This window comes from Silene latifolia, unplaced genomic scaffold, assembly GCF_048544455.1.
Source record: "Silene latifolia isolate original U9 population unplaced genomic scaffold, ASM4854445v1 chrun_scaffold_16, whole genome shotgun sequence".
Taxonomy (NCBI): Eukaryota; Viridiplantae; Streptophyta; class Magnoliopsida; order Caryophyllales; family Caryophyllaceae; genus Silene; species Silene latifolia.
The window spans coordinates 3,851,717-3,858,557 of NW_027413123.1; positions in this window are offsets into that span (position 1 = coordinate 3,851,717).

Genomic DNA, 6,841 nt, shown 5'->3' on the forward strand with positions numbered 1-6,841 from the left:
ATAGGTGGTTTGGATAAATTAATCAACATAATTAATTTATTGTATTATGTATGTTTAATTTATTTTAGTTGATGCTTTTAATTATGTTGAATGAATCGAATGAATGAATTTTATTTACGTATTTAATTTTGCAATCGGTTGTAATTTGTAATACTTAGTGTGGCCTTAGTCAATTATGTTTTCGTAATGAAGGAAACATAATTTTTATGTAATTATGAGATCTCGAATCTCCTTTATTTTAGTTTTGGGTTTTGAAATTAGAATGTAATTAATAGGTCAATTATGTAATTTTAATTATTGTAATTTCAAAGAAGACTAAAGATGAAGATTCAAGCTCACTCCCGCTACATGGATCAAGATGGAACATCAAGACAAGCTTCTCGGGTCCAAGGATGGATTCCAAACTTGTATTTATTGTTCATTTTGATAGGATAGGCCACACTAGGACTTTTAATATTTTTTTTTTTTTACGTTTTACATTTTATTGCTTTTCATTCACATGCTAGTAATTGCATCATTTTCCGCCTAAAACCAAACCACCTACTACTAAAATGCATGAAAATTGACTCATATAGTTGTATGTTAGTTTTCATGGACATGCAGATGTCACAGTCTTTAAGCCATCACTTTAGTTTAAATCATTCTCGCATGCTAGATAATAGTTCACTTAAAATGAATTAAAAATAGTTGATGGGATCTTCCTCTAAAAACCGGAAATTGAGATTAGTCTTTATAAGGGCAAACATCTATGAGTCCCTTCTTCGTCAGTAGGCCTAATATGACCCCTTCTACGTTGGGTAAGTAGTTGTGTTGACTTAGTTTACCTCAACATCATAGTCCGAAGAGTTTCTCGTGATTATGATGGACTAAAGATAGAATTTACTGAGAAATTTATCGACCGGGAATTCTAACGGTAGAATTAGCTAACAGGTTAGCTTATCAATTTCAGAGAATTGAGTCTTGGGGTCATTTATATAATTCTTGAGGGAGGTCAATTGTATAAATGGTTTTTTTTAGTCTTCGCGTTATGACATTAGTTCATTAGACTTAAAATAAAAACGATGCATGCTTATTATTTTATTCTTCTTTCGTAGTGTAGAACACGCTTATTATCAATAATCTTTGTTACAACAAATGGCTAGAAATAACGCAATCCCAATGCCTAGTGCCACACTAGATCGTTCATCCTGGCTAAAAGTATTCATGGACCAAATGAATCGGTCCACGCGATCGAAGAATGATGGGTCCAACTTTGCGGACCGGGAGGCGGCACTACGGAATCTTGCCATTGCGACGGTAAGCTCGGGTATTTAACCGAGCCAATACCGGTCAACCAGGCCCAAATGCAGGAGCCAACGAGTCACTCTCTTATAGTGATTTCGTTATGGAAGCGGGTGCGATAAAGAACGTACTCATCTTTGCAATGGAAACCAATTTGCAGAGACGCTTCATTGCCCAAGGTGCAAACAAGATTTTCACCACGCTCACTAATGAGTTCTCAAAGACACCGAGAATCATCACATATGAGCATACCTGTCGCTTCTTTGATGCGAAACTCCAGAAGGGCCAACCGGTTAGCCCACACATTCTTCACATGATTGAGAATGTCGAGAAAGCTGAGTCATCGAATTGTAGAATCGGTGAGAGCATTGTCATTGACCGAATGCTTCATTCTCTTCACGATGGTTTTGCCCTTTTCAGGCGAACTACTACATGAATGACTTGAAAAAGAGTCCTCATGAGCTACACTCCCTTCTCGTACAGACCGAGAAGGATATGAAATTGAGTGGGAGCATGAAGCAGGATGTTCTCACGATTCACAACAAGAGTAAAGGTAAGGGCAAGGCTCATGGCGACCTAACTGTAGGTAAGCCAAAGTTTAAGAAGCCAGGAAATGGTAAGAGTGCGCCTGGTGAGACTAGTGGCTCACAGGGCAAGACAAAGAGCAAGGGCGGTGACATAGAGTGCCACCATTGTCATAAGACTGGACATTGGAGGAGGAACTGTCCCGTCTACCGTGAGGACATCAAGGCGATCCCGCGTCGTTCTGTTGGTATGTCATCTTATATTCATATGATTGAGATTAACCATGTAAGTTTCGGAACTTGGGTACTAGATACTGGTTGTGGTTCTCATCTGTGTAATCATTTGCAGGGCCTAAAGAACATCATACCTCTCGAAAAAGGTGATGTGGACCTGCGAGTCGGGAATGGAGCACGAGTAGCTGCTGCCTCGAAGGGAACATATGTAATCCAACTCCCTAGTGGTTTTGAGTTATCTTTAAATAACTGTTACTATGTACCCAGTTTATCTAAGAACATTATTTCTGTTTCCGTACTTGCTAAAGACGGTTTTACATTTTCAATAAAGGATAATAGTTGTATTTTCTCTTTTAATAAAATGATTTATGGCAAAGCAGTTTCCATGAATGGAATTTATATCTTAGATCAAACCACGGAAGTATTACACATGAATAATAAGAAATTAAAGGTTGGTGACAAAGATCAAACCTATCTATGGCATTGTCGAATGGGACACATAAATGAGAAATGCGTAAAGAAACTCGTCGATAATGGGACTATTCACTCATTCGGATTTTCTGCATATGGCACGTGTGAATCATGTCTCATTGGCAAGATGACTCGAATTTCCTTCAAAGGTGTTGGAATGCGCGCTAGTGACCTATTAGGACTCATACATACGGACGTATGTGGACCTATGTCAATTACCGCTAGAGATGGCTATAGATATTTTATCACTTTAACGGACGATTTGAGTAGATACGGATATGTCTACTTAATGAAGCATAAAAGTGAATCCTTTGAGAAATTCAAGGAATACCAGAATAGGGTACAGAACCAACTGGGTAGAAAGATTAAAGCACTCCGTTAAGATCGGGGTGGCGAATATCTTTCAAATGAGTTTGATCAACACCGAAAGACGTGGAATCGCTCTACGATTAACTCCACTTGGAACACCTCAATTAAATGGTGTGTCCGAACGGAGAAATCGAACCTTACTTGATATGGTTCGATCCATGATGAGTCACACCGTAGTGCATGATTCATTATGGGGTTATGCTCTTTGTCATTTGCTCTTATACTTAACCGAAGTCTGTCTAAAGTTTGTCGACAAGACTCCATATGAAATGTGGAAGGGAACGGTACCTAACTTGTCCTTTATTCGGGTTTGGGGCTGCGAGGCTTATGTCAAGTGGAGACACGAGGATAAGCTCGGCCCGCGATCGGTCAAGACATACTTTATAGTTTATCCAAAAGGAACATTTGGTCATTACTTCTATTCGCCAACCGAACATCGAGTTTTTGTTGCGGCTAGTGCGACGTTCTTAGAGAAAGAATTTCTCGAGAACAAGTCGAGTAATAGAACCTTCGAGTCGGAGATTCAGAACCAACAAGCGAGGAACAGATGGAGGAAGCTGTACCTCCAACTGATGATACGGTTAATATTCCTGAGGAACCTAGGAGGTCGGGTAGAGACTCTCATCCTCCGGACAGATACATTGGTATGGTCGAGGAGAATGACGTTTTACTTCTAGAAAGTAATGAACCCGCAACCTATAAAGGTGCTATGGCCTGTTCCGACTCAAAGCTATGGCTCGAAGCCATGCAATCCGAGATGGACTCCATGTATGAGAATAACGTATGGGATCTAGTTGATTTACCTAAAAAGGTGAAACCTCTACAGTGCAAATGGCTTTACAAAATAAAGCGTTCTGTAGACGCGCAACCAGATATCTATAAATCACGACTAGTTGCTAAAGGTTTCACCCAAGTGCAAGGTTTGCACTACGATGAAATTTTTTCACCCGTAGTCATGCTGCGTTCCATTCGGATTATCTTAGCGATTGCCGCTTTTCATGACTATGAAATTTGGCAGATGGATGTGAAAACCGCCTTCTTAAACGGTTATTTGGAGGAAGAGTTGTACATGGTACAACCCGAAGGTTTCATCGATCCTGAACATCCTAAGAAAGTGTGCAAGCTTAAGCGTTCCATTTATGGACTTAAGCAAGCTTCTAGGAGTTGGAATCATCGTTTCGACCAAGTGATAAAAGAAAATGGATTTACTCGATCGGTCGAGGAACCAGGTCTATATATCAAGTCGAGTGGGAGCAAGATTGTCTTCCTAATATTGTATGTCGATGACATACTCCTGATTGGGAATGACATACCTCTCTTAACTTCGGTAAAAGTATGGTTGAAGAACCATTTCCAGATGAAAGATCTGGGTGAGGCACAAAGAATTTTGGGCATCCGTATCTATCGAGATAGATCACGTCGGATGTTATCTCTCAGTCAGGAGTCTTATATAGACAAGATACTAGAGAGATTCAGCATGACTAACTCCAAAAAGGGGTTTCTTCCTATGGCTCCAGGGGTGCATCTGAGCAAGTCTCAGGCACCAGAGACACCGGAAGAGAAAGAGCGCATGACCCGGATTCCTTATGCTTCGGCTATAGGATCAATCATGTATGCCATGATATGCACACGTCCGGACGTGGCATATGCATTGAGTATGACAAGTCGATTCCAACAGCATCCAGGTGAATCACATGTTAAAGTTACGTTATAGTCCTAAAATTTAAGGGAATTTTACGGATATTTCCTTTTAAGTGGTATCAGAGCGAGGCCACGTAAATTTTTCTTTGTGATTTTCATAAAACGATTTTGAAACGATAATTTTTGTCTAGAAAACCGTGCGGCCAATGAGCATCACGGCTGTTTCCTGTTTTTTTTTTTCGTGTATTGAAAACCGTGACATGTATATACACGGCTGATATGTTTTGCTTTTCGATTTGTTCTTTGCATATTGTTATTTTAAACGATAATTATAGCAATATGTTAAAGTATTATCAATTGTAGATTTAATTGTATATGAATTAGATCATAATTGCAATTGGTCTTGTTTTGTTCAATCGAATTCACGAGGGTTTTGTTGTTTCAGAACTGTTTTAAAACCCTAACTGTTCGATCGAGAAGTCCTCGTACTCGATCGAACAGTATTGCAAATAAAAGTCCTCGATCGACCACGAGATTAGTCGATCGAGCACTTTCTGTTTGTCAAACCTCTCGATCGACTTGCAGCATCAGTCGATCGAGCCTTTTTGTTCTTCGATCGAGGACTTTAGTGTCTCGATCGAGGAAATGAGTTGTGGCAGCGTTGAAAAATCATTTTTCATGTTTTAATTTTTCTTTTGGCCATAATATGTACATAATACGGATTTTGTACACTCGCTTGATAGTGAAACGGTTCACTCACGTACTATTTGGTTATTTTAAAGCGATTTAAAGTAACGGATTATCATGAATTAAAATTAAGTTGATAGAAGCTATTTTGTCACATAATTTTAATTGTTAAAAGGTGATTTGGATAAATTTAACATAATTACGGAATTATGTCACGAATAAATTTTGTTTTTAGTTGATGCATTTTTATTTATTTATCGTTACTTTTGAATGCCTTGAATGTTTTATTACGTATTTTTTTTACAAACGGTTGTAACTTAGTGTGGCCTTAGTAGAACGTGTTACCGTAATGATGGAACACGGTCTTGGTTGTATTTTGAGATCTCGCATCTCCGTTTTGTTTTTTCCTTGTAATTACAGTTTTAATTTAGAATGTAAATAGGTTTATATTTTGTAAATTTTAAATTGTAATTTTGAGAAGACCAAAGATGTGACACCCCTCGATAGGGCATCAAACTAAAAGCGGAAAATACGAGGTTTTTAAAACCTTTTTAAAAGCTTGAAGTGCGAAATCCACCATAAGCGATCAAACAAAAATGAAAAGAAAGATAATTAAGTTTTACAATTTAAAACAAGTGCGTTGGGGAAAAGATATCCCACGAATAAACACAGGTCTAACGATAGGTGAGTCTAAACAACCTATAACTAAGGTCCAAGGGTCAACGTTCTCGCTAGCTCACACGTCTTCCCCATAATCTGCATCACAAACCTGTCATCCATGTAAACATGAACGCCACAATCAGTGGGGAGTAACTCAGGGTTCTCCCAGCCACAATATGTCAAAATGCACATAAGCAAGAACTTAATTAAACATATTGATCATGCATCATACTTGAATAATATGGACAAGGGAATGTAACGATAATCATAACGAGATAGGCATATTGCATTCTTAATGAGATAGGCATGGTACATTATATTAGACATGCATTCAAGGTAACCCAAAACATGGATATGAGATTAGGCATCGAATCATATGAAGAAGGTAAATAACGGATCAATTGAATAGGAAATACATGGATGGAAACCAATAGCCATTCCTGTGAAAACCTCTTAACAACCATAGCACGGGACGTGGCTACTAATGTCACATTCATACTTATGGCTTACATCTCACCATAAGAACGGATGGGAACATCAATCCCGGCGATCATATCGCAACTAGGGGCTTGCATCTCACCACTAGTATCCGATAGGACCAAGACTCTCACAAACGATCATAGAAGACGTGCACTCTCGTATATAAGAACACACCAATGACCGTAACAAGCAAGACATTTACAAAGGATTGACTCAAAACAAGACAAACCCCTAGACTCCAACCTCCTGGTAGGACGACGATCATAATACGGTCCTAGTCTAAATCTGGCCAGACTCTCGGGATGGACGACACCCCGGTCGACATACAATCCCAAATCGTATCCAAGACTCGATCCATGACACCTAGCCGTGCCCCAAGGTCGAGTAACCCCAAATCGGAACAATGGTACCTAACCGTACCCCAAGGTCCGAAGAGGCGGAAGGAAGATAGCCCAACTCGGAAACAATGGCACCTAATCGTGACCCAATGTCCG